At 32.7% G+C, this 17,518-nt stretch overlaps 1 protein-coding gene across 1 annotated transcript in view; it reads left to right on the forward strand.

The window, feature by feature from the left end:
- Positions 1 to 9,916: 9,916 nt before the first annotated feature.
- The window catches only part of mAChR-B (muscarinic acetylcholine receptor), a 42,121-nt gene continuing 34,519 nt past the window's right edge, over positions 9,917 to 17,518 (forward strand). Inside the window, exon 1 of the mRNA XM_076115768.1 lies at positions 9,917 to 10,090. The gene's annotated coding sequence lies outside the window, so the exon portion shown is untranslated. The remainder of the gene's footprint in view (positions 10,091 to 17,518) is intronic.

The raw sequence follows: 17,518 nt of genomic DNA on the forward strand, positions 1-17,518 counted from the left end.
AAAGTCATTGGTGTGGTGCCTCGGGTTCGCATCTGCGACCCAAGTGGTCGTGGGAGGTATCTACTTTTATCACTTGGCTATCACTGCTAGTAGCACACTGTATAGTAGCACATAGTAAACTTAAGTCTCAATCCTTAACTCAGTTTGGAAAGCACCCTTACCCTGCAGTGGGATAGTTAGTTAGTGAAATTTAATTTTTTTCGTTAGGAATTAAGTGAAATATGTAAGATTTGTTATTACATGTTTCTAGATTAAGTCGCTTTTTGATTAACTACAAAGAATTGAAAATTCATATGAGCTCGAGCATGATCTGTTGAATCCTTATCTCTGATTTGATATGAGATAATAAGAACACAATATTCAAATTAGTGAATCATGATAACGAACGTCACTGCTTAGCCTCACATGTAAGGTAGTTTTTGGATGGTTATAATATCAATTCTGTAAAGGGATACTTTAGTTAAAAAAAATAAACAATTTATATACTAAGTAATTAAGTACCAAGAACTTTTGTGTCATTGGCAACATTTTTTTTTTAACAGTTTTAAGTTTGGTAGACTTTTTAGACTAGTGATTGCCAAAGTGGTTGGGGTATTGAACCTAATGCAACGCGCTAATGACTTCTTCTTTCTTCAAAGTTATGTGCGCATTAGAAATAAACCTTAACTTCTTGAGGTTAAGGTAATAATAGCGATGCAACATTGCATGCTTGAATTCTTTGAAATAGTCCAAGAAGCTATGCATTGTCGCCGTCTTGCACTTGAACACCAGATGAGCTCAAGGCCTTATCCCCACCTCATTCTGAGAGAAGACTCAGCAGTGGGACATTGATGGATTTTTAAAAATATTACATAATATGTTAAATTTCCATTCCATAGGCGTAGACAGAGTACCAAACAACATTACTGGCTACGATCGTTATCATCTTCCCTTACTCCGTTTACACGTAAAATATATTTTCCATAGGCGTAAGCGAGGAGACCAAAAAACGCCAATACGATCATTACAAACTTCCCTTGCTTAATTTACATGCATGTTGTCATGCAGAAACAGTGGTTACGATTGATTTTAATTAAATGACAATAGATTACGATCTAACAACGATCAATTTTATTTATCTATACATTTATTTAGTAAAGTTGGCCTTTAATTAACCAGGGAAAACACAGAAGCAATTGTTTTATCAATAAATTAATTATAACTTTGTAAAATATGTGTAATAAGTACTTACCTGTCTAGACGATTCTATAAATATTTAAATATACAAAATCACACATAAAATAGGTATGCAGACATCAGATTAATTTTAAATATTTGTTGTTTTAGCGGCAGCGGAAATACATAATTTGTGAAAATTTGCTCTTACAGTTTATAAGATACAGCCTGGTGACAGACGGACGGACGGACAGACAACAGAGACTCAGTAATAGGGGTCCGATTTTACCATTTGGGTACGGAACCATAAAAATGTCCCATGTTACGATAGTTACTATCCTTGCTTCATTCATATATTATTTGAGAATATGATATTATTATATAGTGAAACGGAAGCATTCATACGCCTTGCGATACAGGTTGATTACGAGTCCTACGTACCTGACCTTTTTGGAAAAAACATCACTGATATGTATCTCTTTCTAAGGCGTCCCCTCCCGTTGCTTACATTTTTTCTGTACAGTAAATTAGCTATTAATTACTTGCCTCTGTAGGTACTAATAAAGAATATTTTTTTAGACTACTATTCTAAGCATAATCCGAAATGAAATTCGTGTGCAAATTCTGATTGAAGTCTGTAATCAGCTTGAGATTTTAAGTAGCATGTGTCACCTACCTCTATAAAACATTATTTTGGTTTGTTATCGAGCTCCTATTAAAATACAATTTCCTTGCATAAAATGACTCCTTGGTGTTAAGATGTATGGATGGGAATGAATAATAGGAGAAATTAGGGTAGCAAATGGCGTAGGTAATATAAATTTAAATATAAGGAATCTCCATATAATTTTAACAGGTGTAAGTATTTCAAAATGATAATGAGCTGTAAATATATAAAAAATTCAATTTTTTTTTTCACCTCCCACGCAAGTGGTCGCAGGTTCGAACACGAGGCAACACACCAATGACTTTTCGAAGTTATGTGTGTATTAGAAATAATTATCACATGCTCCAACGGTGAAGGAAAACATCGTGAGGAAACCTTGCATGCCTAAAATTTGTTAAATACATTGATTGAGGCCATGCAAAGTCCTCAACCCGCAGTCCCGCACTTGGCCAGCGTGGTGGACTCAAGGTCTGACCCTTCCCTCATTACGGGAGGAGACCCTTGCCCAGCAGTGGGACATTAATGGGTTAAATTTATTTATATACTTTTTTTTTTTAAGAGATCCTCTAAATGTTTCTTATTTGTATTATTATATGCAAATATAGTAAGTTGTTAAATAATTGTATGGAAAATTGGCAGATAGTTTTTCTTTGCTTCAGAATCAATTAAACCGAAATCATCTATAAAAATAGCTCAATCGCTTCCGAAAGAAATTCTTAAAGTTATGTTTTGACAGCTCGCACGCGTTTGCATATTTTAATCTGAAACATGAATTTTTCGATACGTTTGATAAACATCAATTATAAGGATATATTTATCTTAAAGATTACGTTATCTTTTCAGTAATAAATTTGTTATAACGCATTATAATTAATCCCTTGGATATAAATACTTATTTGGTATTGGGTTTTAACATATACCTTGAGTCTTGTTACCATATTACGATCGATTAAGGTAGATGTGGTGGGTTAGCAATAAAACTATTTTTAGTTACAATAGAAACGAAACAAAGAAGAAAAAACTAGTTAATAATTTCTTGACAAATTCTGTACATATTTAAGTCACTAATAGCCATTTGTACACACCGATCGGTAAACGATCAGAGGGTCATTCCACGGATGGGTGACCGTACCGTAGTACTTGAACTAAGCGTCTCCGTGCTTAGATGTTAAAATTGTATTTTTTTTTAATTAGCCAGCCTGGTGGAAGCAGTCTAGGCAGGGCTCAACCCCTCCCCAATTACGGGACCCTTGCCTAGCAGTGGGACATTAATGGGTAAAATTTATTTACTTATTTATCCTTACCTTTCAAGTAAACATAATGAACTTTTACAGGAACACACAACACGATAATAGTTGAATAAATACTGAACGTTTATTGATGGTGCTCCGGCGTTATTATAGACACGTGCCGATGTTTACATAGATTATCTGTTACAGGACATGACAGGCTATGGGGTAGATAACGGCTTTGATCGGAAAATGTACTTCCATATTGGCTGGAAAAAAAAACAAAATTGTTAATTGGAATTAAAAGGCCACTTTTGCATGTATAGTATAATGGCATTGGCAATAATAAGGAAATTACATGTTGTCGATACTTTATAAAATGTATAATCAACGGAGGGGTTTTTGTGTATCTCAGTCGACAACCATTGGATAGCTACTAATCTGTACCGTAAAATGGGGTTACTTTTGGAAAATTTGGTTAATCTATATTTATAAAAATTAATAGCTGTTAGTAAGACTCGTTTAAACTCGAGAACGGCTGGACCGATTTGGCTAATTTTGGTATTGAATTATTTGTGGAAGTCCAGAGAAGGTGAATAAATTTGAAAATGCGCTTTATTAAATAAAAACAAGAAAGCGTGAGTGCAGCTGCGCGGGTCAGCTAGTTTGATTATAAAAATAAGTTAATAGCTCGCATAAAACCTACGATATATAGCAGCCAAAAAAAAGTATCTCGTTTTTTTGTCTGAAAAGGAAACACAAGTTTCTTTTTTATTACAATTATAATCCTTCAATGTACAAGTCGCGAGAGTTAAAATTTTCTACAGTTTATTATTTTAAACACAGCTTAACAATAGCTACTCAATTCACTTCCAAGTTATTTGCGATGTTCTTTGCTCTTACCTTTTGAAAGTGCTTCATTTGCCGCCCTCTCAGTTAAGTGTCGAATCAGCACTTCACGCTGAGACAATGTCGAGGATAATATTGTATAAGAGACTTCATTAAGATTCGTTGCAATTTCAGATTTCGTTGGATTTAGCTTGTTTTGATTGCATTTAATTCAATAAGAATAAATACTGGATGAGTAATAAATAAATTTAACCCATTACTGTCCCACTGCTGGGCAAGGGTCTCCTCCCGTAATGAGGGAGGGGTAAGGGCTTGAGTCCACCACGCTGGCCAAGTGCGGGCTGGGGATGTTGCACGCCCTCAATAAATGTATTAAACAAATTTTAGGCATGCAAGGTTTCCTCACGATGTTTTCCTTCACCGTTGGAACATGTGATAATTATTTCTAATACACACATAACTTCGAAAAGTCATTGGTGTGTTGCCTCGGGTTTGAACCTGCGACCACTGGGAGGGAGGTTGCAACTTATATCACTCGGCTATCACTGCTCTACTGGATGAGTATTTCTTAGAAAATTTTAGGTCAGGGAAAAAGTCTTTTCGTATTATATGTAGTATGTATGAACTTGTAATAAAATCTTTTCTCTACACAAAAAAGCTCGATATTTAGGTACCTTACGAACTCACTGAAAGAAATCTAATGAACCGTGTACTCATTTGTGACTCTTGAAGCCAAAGAGATTTTATTACAAGTTCAAACATACTATAATGTGAAAATACTTATTTCCCGACCTAATAAATTAATCAAAATGAACAATATGATGGCTTACACATGTTTGTCAGTTAAACCCTTATAATTACGTCATAAGTACATATCTTAAACTGAAAAATGTTAACGTTGCAATCTTAGCAACCTGCCGTTACATTCAGGAATAAAATAAATATATACAAATCGCCATGTTCTGGCGATTGCTGATCAATTTAATTAAATTTAATTATCTACTTCTTTTGTACGAAAATCTGATCAGCGCCTCTAACGGATGTCGTAGGAACTATTTTGGCAGTATATTTTAAGTGACAATCTTTCGATACTCGACAGTACCGACTGTAGAGAATCGACCTAGTGAAATATACTTCGACTACTTACGCTTTTCAATTTTTCTAATGCATTCGACAGAGTGGTCAGACTACCTTACAGTTTGACATTTTACTCACACATGATAGTAAAGTTATTTTGCACAAAAACCACTCTTAGAGTTCAGAACAAGCAACGAGCAACTATTTCAAGGACTCTTATGTACTTTCGTAAGTACCTTCACATTGTTTGTCTTCGCGGGAAAGTGAGTGACAATTATTTTGAGGAACACTCAAAGTTTTATAAGTTGATGTGTCTAACAGCCGAAACAAAATCTTCTTGGGAAGTTAACGATGATTTTTAACAAGACTGACTAGCTGAATAACTGACTGACTGATTGATGTTTTAGTAGGTTTGTTGTTGTCTTTAGGATAGTATAACGTTGGCTTTCGTATGTTACGATAACTACAAAAAAAAAACTGCAGTAACATTACATCATATTTTTATGCCTTTTAAAAATACTTATATGCCTAAATCCAGGCATTTTGTATCCTTTGGCTGAAATGTAGTTGTCGTAACATAAAAAACTTATAAATATGTTATATATTAATTTCGATAAATTCGATTAATTCATTTATCTAGACATTCCTATTCAAAAGCTTTGTGAACTAAAACTAAACGAAATAAATAAAAAATTGAAAATTGGGAAACATGTGGCGTAACTATTATCAAAAGTTATATAAAAAAAATCTGGATACACTGAAGGAAGGGTTTACTAATTTAGGGTAAGGCATATAAGGTTAGAAACTTGGCTCTAAATAAGATCTGATTACTTTTAATTGTCAATGTTAAGGTATTTTTTTCTTCAGATACTATTCTTGTGCTTATCCAACAATTTAGACTGCGCATTTCGTCTGCAAACTCTTACCTTTGGATGTTCCTTCTCCCCCATTACTTCCTTACTCAGTATTCATCTCACAGATCGTTGTCACTTCAGCTAGGTGATGAGGGTTTGCCACGATTGATGCCGGCACGTTGACTCGGACAACCAATTTAGAAGCTCAGCTAAATTGTACTGTGGTAAGTCGTGAATGAGTTTGCGATGGTGGTAGAGGTAAGGTAATATTTGTTGCATAATGTAGATCCATACTCTGGAAATCAATTAAATAAAAAACATTTTAAATATTGAAATCTTTAGCTTTCTGTTACTTTATTTGTATTAGAGGTATATTAAGTCTCAAGTATTGAACTGTTTTATATTAATAACTGCACGTTTGGCGCAGTGGTTTAAGCGGTCACCTCGCCGCAATAACCGTAGCGCCGCGTGTGGTGGGTTCGAATCCTACCCGGGACAAATCTTTGTGTGATGAGCATGAGTATTTGTTCTGAACCTGGTTGTCAATTTATCTATATAAGTATGTATTTAGAAGTATATAAGTATGTTTATCAGTTATTTGGTTACCATAGTACAAGCTCTGCTTAGTTTGGAATCAAATGACCGTGTGTGAGTTGTCCAACAATATATTTATTTATTTATTTATGGCTTCAAGTACTTGTGGCTGCATTTTTTATTCTTAGTTATGAATTTACTAAATTTAGCAACATTATGATTAGCTTCTTATATGCATTAATATTTAAAAAAAAGCTATACCTAATTCTAATTCTAGACTCAACATCATCGCCTAAAATATTGTATTCTTAGACAATATGTATAAGAAACTATATTCAAAAGTAAAAAATATAATAAAACTAATCTATTGACTACCGAATAAAAAGATCCCACATTAATATAAATTCGCTGGCATCTTAAAACACAATGATGCTTAAAGAAAAATATTGGTTTTTAGGTCACAGAGTAATAGTGATATTATGCGCAGTGCTTACAGAAGAATATCGGTTTTGAAACTACTTTTTCACTTAAACGTTAGAATATAAGACTCTTAATATGGTTTTAGATTTTGATGTATACAATATTTTAACAGAGATTGTGTAAGTGTGTTTTAAGTTACGCGAGAAAGTGAGAAAGTTTATATAAAATTAAATAATAATTTTATATAAACTTACATATTATATTCATACACATACACGATACATATTATATTATGAATATGTTGAATATTCTTTAGTAATCAGAAAGCTGACTTTTTCTTCTGTATAGTATATGAGAATAGGTATAAACTAGCAAGCTAACTAACAAGCTAGGTAGCTTGGATTAGTTTCTTACCAACACTTCCTATTGGCCCTGCCTTTGGATTTAGCCGTAAATGTCTGTAAATTCACCATCCTAAGTGTCTATAATTGACCTAGATTTGACCTTTTGATTTGACTCCACAAGTTATACTTTACAGTAAACTACTTCTGCTGTTTAAAAAGTGTGTTTCAAATCATATGTATTTCGTTACAAAATATTCTCGTCTAAAACGCTACGTTGAGAAATCTTGTGTTTATTTGTTACTGTGCCCTTGGGTGCCGTCATTATAAAGATAGTACTCTCATTCCTACGTTATTGGCAGTTTCAGTTCATTCCTGCTTGAATTTTTAGTATTACGAACACGATTTGATTCTCTCGGGAAATCAAAATGTGATATTATATTTTGATGTTTTACTTTTTATAAATAAGTGCCTAAAAAGTATAGAGACGTGGATTCAGTTGATAGTGGAATTTGAAAACGACATTGTTTTAGATTTGTCATACATATATCTATGAAATGTATTCCTTTGGTACACCGGCTTCGGTTTCACCATTAAAAAAAGTATTGGTTACGTTATCTTTATATATATAATTCTTTTGTAAGTGTGTATGTCACTGAACTTCTCTTAAACGACTGGACCGATTTTGATGAAATTTTGTGTGTGTGTTCAAGGGGACCTGAGAATGGTTTAGATCATTAAAAAAAGTTTAAATTTTTCAAATTTAAGACGTGTAGACAGGACAACGTCTGTCGGGTCCGCTAGTATAATATATGGATTTTTTATAGTATTTTTTGTACATTTAATGTCACTTTCTCTTTATGATATTACAATATTATATCGCTGTAAAATTTGCCCTAAACCTAATACCTAAATAACATATCTGACTTGATGGAAAAATCGCGCTCTTTTATAAATATAGCATTATACCAAGACTTTGGCCGCGTTTTATAGTTAAAAATACTAGCCTATTTTCCTTAGATAATATAACCCTCACCAATCTGAAAGTCATCGATCGGTTCAGCTGCAAACTAAATCTATTAATTCTGATTTAATTAACTGGTATTTATAAACTGACCAGTAGGGCCATTCTGTACAACTAGCAACTGCAGAGAATAGCGCTACAGTAGCGCAATTCTGTATAACCTGTACTGTCGAATATCGAAAGTTTGACATTAAGAATGTACTGCCAAAATAGTTCCTACAAAGTTCGCCAGAGGCGCTGATCAGATTTCCGTATAAAATTTCTCGAAGCAGGTAGTCGACAGTTGCAGAGAATCGAGCTACCGATCAGCGCCTCTAACGGGCGTCGTAGGAACTATTTTGTCAGTCCATTTTAAATGTCAAATTGTCGATACTCAACAGTACCGACTGTAGAGAATCGCGCTACAGTTTCAATCTATTATAGTATATCGAGATCATTTATCGAACAAATTGGGTACCGAGATAAGTGAACTTTATTAAGGTAGAGGCCATTTACAAATTATTGGGGTGTCTCTGTTTAATAGATTTAGTACTGTGATAAGCGTATTTATGTTAAATTATCAGAACGTTACGTAAACGTTTAATTTAATTTATTGTTGTAATAATGGGAGCTGTTTTAAGGTATTTTACGCTTTCTTGCACTAAAGGAATGGGGTTTATAGATGTTTGTTTACCTACTTCTTTGTTTCAATCATTAATTATACAAGGATTAATGTTACTTTTTATTTTTTTTCATAAAAACATAGGTACAAATTTGTTTGCAATTAAGTATTTAAATTGTTATTCTTGATTATAGTGGAACTGTGTTCTTTGGTAACAAACACAAAATTGGTAAAAGCTTCGTTCAAAGGTTAACAATGTTACTCTCACTAAAAATATTTTTGAATAAAAAGAATACTGTCATATAACGATTTAGCAACAAAGATCCCCAAAAGGTTGTTTTTAATACAGATGGTGGTTATTTGAAATATCTTTCACAAAGGCTGGCTGCAGTGAGTCGGCCCACTACCCGGAACGATTTAATTAACACTATGTACCTCGTCAATTTACAATACCACACCGAGTATCTGTGGTGGAGAATTTAACAATTTGTAACTGAAATCTTTTGGGCAAATCCTTTTGATAACAGACTCCAGGAAATAATCTACTTTCTTTGCTAACCGTAAAACAACCTAAATCAAAGTCTGTTAAATTCATTTACATTTGCTCTGTACTGAAATTGAAATGCTACAATATGCTGCTGCAGATGATGTCCTTTAGAATTTATAAAAACATATATCTTAAAGTCAAAAAGCTCACCACATGTCGAGGATTTTTTCTTAAACTTTGTCTTAATAAAGTTTGAAATCTACTTATGCATTAAAATTCAATGATCAATCAATATCAGGCGATATAATTGCACCCAGCACCTGCTTAAAATTTAAATGAAAGGCTGCAACCAAAATAAACAGAATATATATTTGTATGCCGATTAACTATTCCAATTTGCACATGCTATAGAAAACATTTAAGCAAAAGTATTCACATTTGTCTATGAAACAGATTGTCATAATTTTTTACCAGATAGAAAGTAATCCTATAAATGCCGAAATACACAAATCTGTACTAAAATCATGCACAACTCGACAATAATTAAGCCCGTAAGCGTTACGTCCAAATTGTTCATTAAAACAGGCTGCCGTTTAAGCGGACATCGTTGCCTGTTGCGTCGTAGCACCGTAGCACCGTAGTATCGCTACGCTTCGTAGCCAGTTAGCCAGAGCGTCTCAGCCTTCGCGCTCGCGTTCCGCGTCACCGTCACTCAGTTAACCCACTTTCTATTCGTTCCATTCGACAGTTTAGTGAATTTTATATTTTTCTTTTCAAATGGATAAACGATTTTTTTATTTTAAATTTGTGATTTTAGTGAAATTATGAATATTTTGGAGTTAGTTCTTATCGGTAAGTGTGATTTGGAATTATTAAAAGTACATTAAGAGTAGATTAATGACTGGATAAACTGGTCTTGATATTCTGAATTATTAATGGGTAATTGGTAATATTTGATTTTTATAAAAAATATATAATCGATTTTAGACATTACCGAGAACAGCACTAGACATGCAAAATATAGAGACACAAAATTCCTAAATCTGTTTTAAAGAATACATAATTATATGAAAATTCTTAAGCGTTTTTTCAAACTTTATAGGGACAAGTTATTCCCGTGGGAAGAGGTATCGGAACAAAGTTTCAGTAGAAACTACAATTGTCGTGACAAACGAGATGATAATTCTGAAACTTTCACACAACTTTTATTACAGTTAGTTGAAAAATACATACAAAAGTACTTCGTTGAGTACGTATTTTAAAACTTTGTTTTTTAATTGTTGTTAGATTTATATAATCGTTGTATTATAATGTGAAAAAAAGCTTATACCTATTGTGTTAGAAATTTGGATTTTAATTAAAATTATAATGGAAAACTAATAAAAAAGTAATATTATAGTGAATTTATCTATTCACATTATTTTAATTTAATTATAAATATTATTTCCTTTTTTTTATTATGCGAACGGTATTTATGAAAGGTAAATATAATTAATAGCAGTTATTTTTTATTTAAAAGTACATATAACAACACATTTAGGTATGTACTCCGTTTTAGTATTTCGAATTTTAGCTTTTTTCTAGTGGTCAATGTTAAACTTACATAATTATTCAAATTGGGCTTAAATCCTTAAAAGCCTCTTTATGATTCAATTTTACAGAAATAAAATTGATTATTTATAAGAAACAAACCTCAAACCTTTGTATAAGAATTAATGAACAAAGCCAAGTCGAATATTTTAACTATACTTAGTTAGAATAAATAGTAAAAAGAAAACCATTCAAATTGATTTCATAACATTCTAAACCAAGCCTTTATTGTGTACCTTTGTTTGTTTGTGCAAACATAGCTCGAATACTTCTGCATGGATTTCGATCAGTATTTTTCATCAAAAGAGATACCGATGTGGGCGAGCGTTTGTATAAAAAATGTTTAGTTATGAACAAATAAACGTTTTTATGGTATTATTACATGCATTTAAATAACTCGCTGATTAACACGGATATGCTCACGAGTTATCAATATACCTATATAACTCTGCTGTTACTGAGTCATTAAACGAATGACTGACTGACGGACAACTCACAGTCGAAACTACTAAGCGTAGGAAGTTGAAATCTGGTATGAAAATTCCTTAGGAAATGTAGAGGAGCTTTAAGAGAGCATTTTTAGAAATTTCATCCCTAAGGAGGTGAAAGCCAGTTAAGGTATATAATATAAATGTACTATAAAATAAATTTCGAGTAAAGCGACTGCCTATCAGACCTAGGTTATAACACGATACCCAACGGTAAGATTGGTCGTGAGACTTTCAGACTTCTGACTCCTGGTAACGACTGTCAAAGATATTTGGAAATCAAAGCAGCAACCCACATTTAAGCGTGCCTTACGAAACACGGAGGAACCTAGTTTGTATAAGATGGTCACCCATCCACGGCACAACCATGGCAAGTGTAGCTTAACCTCAGAGATCGATCCAAGTGTTTTTATTTTTTTTTATTTGTTTTAACTATTTAGAAGTTATGATGATTACAGATAGGTTTAATGCCTTATTTTAATATTTTTTTTATTTTTTCATTTGAACATATAAAATTTGTTTTTAAAGTATTTGTTAAATGTAAAGTTATAAAAGAAAAATACGCACATATATGCATAATACGAAAGCTTTTATTACGATATTGATATGCATAAATATTTGCTCAATATTAATGTTCGAAACTGGCGTGCTCCAGTTTTAGCGGTGAAATATTTTTGTTAAATTCAAACTAGATTCCGTGGAATTTAGTTTTTGATGTTTACTTTTCCATTATTTGATATGATGGTGAAATTGTATGATAGAATTTTTGGGAAGTTTGTTATTTTAGACTCTTATTGTTAGGAAATATTTTACTTCCCTGCACTCGTAATTAGATTATGCTAAATTGTTCAGACATTTTGTATGAGATATTTTAAAACTTTAAGCATTTTGAATTATATTTTAGAATGAAATCAATACCTTATAATGGTCGTAACGGTAAAAGTCGGTTACGGTGAACTTAACTACGCCGTAAACGACTATAATAATTTGACAATCGGACTATGATCATAATTAATGCATGAATTTATTTCTTAAATTTGACTGCTGCATGCATTTTATTTACAGTTAAAAGGTCTACAAATCACAAATAAGTATCGTTTTAACCAAGAAAGCATTTTAAATAATTCTAAATATAGAGTAAAAACTGAACAATTTCTTTTTTTGTACAAATTTTGTCAAAAGTCCTTCCAAGTTAGGTACTGTATTAACAATTTTTAAAGCATTTATACAGTCTGCCCGCGGCCAAGGGATCGTACAGTCATAAATCTAGAATGAATTTTCATTAAAAGTTAGATTGGAATTCAAATTCATGCCAAGTGACTAAGCGTTCACAATTCTCATAGGCAATATGATATGCTCATCCCTTTAATCTCTGAAGAGATTTTGCATAACGCTGACTGCCAGAGGAACCCTTAAAATATAAAAAAATACAACCAAAAATTTTACTTTTATTTCATTTATTAAAAAGAAGAATTTATTTATTTATGACTGCTTCTGTGGCGCGGTCGGTAGTGTATCCTACACTGGATTTTCGGTGGGGTTACCAGCCTAAAGTAAATTAAAAATGTCTTATCGCATTTTACATGTCCACTATCAACTACCGGCAATCGGCTAGCTATCGTATCGCTATAGGTAGCTAGGTAAATAAATCTGATCAGCAACTTTAACGTACGTCGTAGGACTATTTCCACAATACATTTTAAATATCAAACTTTCGATACTCGACAGTGCCGACTGTAGAGAATCGCGCTACAAACCTTAGATTCAGTCAGTCAAAAAAAAAGATATAAATAATTAAATGTAAACTATCTTTCCTTCATTTAAAACTACAAGCAAGACTATAACCCGTAGGCATCAAGCAGACACAAGATGAATGCACTCTATGATGAATGACGAGGTGCCCACCAAAGGATCCTTGCTTGATTACGTTTTTGCTTTGGCTACCAACTGGAGACGGTTGCAAAGAACTATTAATCAGAATTCGTATTGCGAATTTCGTTTGCGTAGTTTCAGCATTTTGTGAGCTCCAATTTATGATGGACTTCGTTTGTGTATGTTGAAAGTGGATAACAGACGATTTTAACCGAGTTAAAAGAATGGCGGAGGCTCTTAATTAGTCATCAAAAAAAAGTGCTTTTAATTATAATTATGTAAAATATTTTTTAACCAATCCAAATGTCTCCCTCTCGGAATGAGGGAGGAGTTGGGGATACAAGGATTAACAAATTTAAGTTTTGCAAAAGTATGAATACATGAGACTTTCTGAAATCGGTAGACAATGCAATTTATGTTGTTAATTAGGTCGTCCAGTCTACTACCAAAAAGCTAAGCGTGCTACGGAAATTAGTATAAGAAATCCAAACCAAATTCTACGGGTACGGCATTCGAATAATGTTTTTATCTTGCCCAATTAAATGACATCGCAACCTCCTTCTCATGGTTGAAGTTTTCTCTGATTTATTTGGTTCATGGCACATTTGTTACTTTAAAGACCGTATTGCTAAGCTACCTTTTTTAGAAAACTGCCTTACCGAATTCCTTTTCAATACCTGATTTTTTTAAAGACATTATATGTCAAATGTTCTTTCACAAACATAGAGACTGAAACATTATTCTACATACATATCATTATTTACTAGAAAAAAAAAGACGATAAAGACATAAAGCTCTTTCTTATAGTATTTAAATAGGACATTGTAATGCAAAGGCATTTTTTTCTCTCATGTCATATGATTAAATTTTCTTTGTGCAAATAATTGTGCGCGTTTGCTTACATTCTCTTAAAATAGGACGAGAATCTGTGTTAGTTGGTTTTGTTGAGCCTTTTTCATATGTTTGCTTTTAAAATCTTGTTATAGAGCGTATTTTCGTGATTTTAAGTGCGATGCTATTTTGCAGAGTGTGGCATAAAAATTTCTTGTTACTTCGTCTGGGTGGTTCAGAGTTAAAAAAATCAAAGGATTAAAAGTGTTCTATATATTTTGGTAATAAGCTACCTGTGTTAATAAATTATCATGAATAGCACATTCATGATAATTTATTAAGAATTTAGTGCTTGAAAGAGGAAAAAATTTCGTTACAACTTTACAGAATTCTGCATTTACAAATGAAGAAGGATCTATCGTGTAGTTCTATTTAATGTTTTATGCAACATTATGGTTGTATACTCAATCTACACAAAATAGACTTTAATTTAACTAAGATCTTATATTTTAGGCCATTCGATTTAATCTAGTCTGCGTTATTAAAACAATTTTTAAAGAAACGTTATTAAATCAACTAAACCACATGTCGCTAAACAAATAAAAGCAAGATGACTGACAAAAATCATTACCAGAAATAGATACAAATAAATAGATTTCCAAGCAATTAGTACCAATATTATACACACGTGTATAAATTACTACCAACAATCAATCATCTCAGAATCAATTCCATCCAATCAAAATTACAAATTCTATACAGATACATACTACAGAGTCATGGACAGAGACGGCTGCATGTAACGACGCCGGAGGCTGCGCCCGACGGTCACCGAGACGCAATCTAGATGAGATGTGTGACGGATATTGGATCATGCGCTTCGAAGCGTTTTATTTTATGAAATGTGATGTTATGGTTTTGGCTTGTCAGTGTAATTATAGGTAGCTATTTTCGTTAAACAGTAATTGTAGGATTTCTATTTTTGGTTGTTTCAAAATTCTTCACCAAAAGAATCTTGCTAATCAAAGGTACTGTTAAGCAGAGTAAATTCAGTAGTTGAATTAGCCAAAAAAAAATTTTTTGTTAACACTTTTAGAATTGGTTGTGATCGTTATAGGGAGGTAGTAAACATAGAATTTATGAAGACATATTTTAAAGCCTTAGATAAAAAGTATTTTCGAATAAAAGATCTCACGACGAAATCTCACTTCGTTATTTTTGTATGTAAAATTATCGTGTTCCCACATTTACCCTTATAATACAGCATAAGTCCTTAAATTGCTGCAAATAGAAAAAACGAATTAATAAAAAAAGTTACCAAAAAGTTTTTACATCACACGACTACAACCCATCAATTAACTACTAACAAAAACACAAAATTAAACAACACCTTATCAAAAAATATGAATTTACCAAAATCTCAAAACAAATGGCCATTTTCCAAAGGAAATTGAGGGAATTAATTGAAATGTTACTCGACACGTGTTACGCGTTCAAACGCTGTGTTTTCTAAGAAAACCAACATTAACGCGACTTTTTAAATGAATGTGAGCAATGTTAAGCACTGATTGTGAAATATTATGACGTTAATGGTTTTTGGTGGACCTTTTTTTTGAATTAAAGGTTGCTTTTTAACCTTTGGTGTAATTTAAAATACTTTAGAGGTACCTAGATATTAGATTTTTTTAAGGCAACACTTGCTCTGGTAACTGTTTTTTACGAGGGACTAGTGAACACCTTCGTAATTATGTCTGCATCACCCTAAGGTAGACTGGCAGAAAATGCCTCTGGCATTAAGTCCGCCCTTATACAAATTTGTATATTAAGTTTAAAATAAATAAATATAACTTGCAACATACATAATGTCACGCCAGTTATAACCAAAGGTACAAGCAGAAGTGTATGAAATACACCCCTGTTCACCGTTAACAACTCATCAGTAAATTTTAATCCAAATCACTTCAACCGTAAAAAAAAAAGACGAACTTTTAAAACAAGTATGAGAATGTGATATGTTTATTACATTATTTTTATCACTTATTAACTTAAGAAAAAACATTAACCTGAAGCTCGATGCTATTTAAACGAGAACGAAGCGACATTTTCGTAGCCGCGGTTTTTGGTAAACCACTTATTAATAACACACTATCGGCACAAATTGAACCGAACTAAGTGCGGTTTGTATTATACTGAAAAGTAACAGCACATAATGGATTACTTTAGTAATCCAAGCGGTAAGCTTTTCCTGTCAATATTATTTTACATACACATATAGATAAAAACGCCTTCTCATGGTAAAAAGAACAGAAACAACATAATTGTGAATACTTAACCAAGTTACTTGTAAATATAAATTCAGATTATATTTGAATTTTAATTCGAAAGTAGTAATATAGGAAAAAGTATACATACATACAGTCACGCCTTTTCCGATAGGGTAGGCAAAGATCAAGGAACTCCACTTGGTACGATCCTTAAGAACTTTTCTTGCCCCATTCACATTCGTACATATTGTCATACAGGACCGCCATTTACGAGTACTACGCACCTGACCTTCTTTAATACAAAAAACCTAGACATTATGTTAATGTCCCCTCATTAGCACAATTTCTATTCACTAATAACTATTGTATAGCCTTGGTATCAAAAGATGAAATTTTACTTCACTGAATTCACTTTATTAAAATCAGGTAGATGCGCTGATCCATTTTTCATACAACACTACTTAATAGATATGGAGTGAAGAAATCGCGCTACACATTACGAGGGAGTCTTGTATTGTGTCGAGCAGATAGCGATACACTCGCTACTAATTGCACACCTTACAATATTCCACATCTTATTTTAATACTTTAGCAATAGATTTTGTAAGAAAATTTTCTTAGCTTACATTTGATTACAAATCGTTACCTTTGTGTATGCGTGTGCATTGTATCAAACATGCAACGAACTGACGGATACATTTTAACAATACGGATAAAAGCTAATATTAGGACATACCTAATAATAAAATACCTTACCTTACCCTACTTTGGAAAACTCGCAATGCCTGAAAAAGACTATTAAGTTTATTACCGCCCTAATATAAGATCTTTTTGTATTTATAACTTAGTAAGCAATAAATGATTTGAAATGGAATTTAGAATTTGAAGTATGGTCTAGCGTGATAATATAGTATGCAGAAGGAACAATTACAAATTACAAATTATACAGAAAGTTCTAGAACAGTACAGCAAACTGTTGCGTAGGCGGAGGCCTAACATTCTCACAATTACCTTTTTAGGTCAGCATTCAAACTATTTAACCCGTAAAGCGCTAAGGAACTTACACCGTTGGGGGTAAAACTTTGTACCACATACTGTTGCATATTATAACTCGCGACCTCCTTCGTGAGAAATAATTAACTACAAATGAAAGTTTATTTTAATTGGTAGCCGAGTTCCAAATCCGACATTACAGTCAGCCGTTGTATTTTGTAAAATAAATACTTAATATTTTT

Source organism: Anticarsia gemmatalis, chromosome 6 (assembly GCF_050436995.1).
Source record: "Anticarsia gemmatalis isolate Benzon Research Colony breed Stoneville strain chromosome 6, ilAntGemm2 primary, whole genome shotgun sequence".
Classification (NCBI taxonomy): Eukaryota; Metazoa; Arthropoda; class Insecta; order Lepidoptera; family Erebidae; genus Anticarsia; species Anticarsia gemmatalis.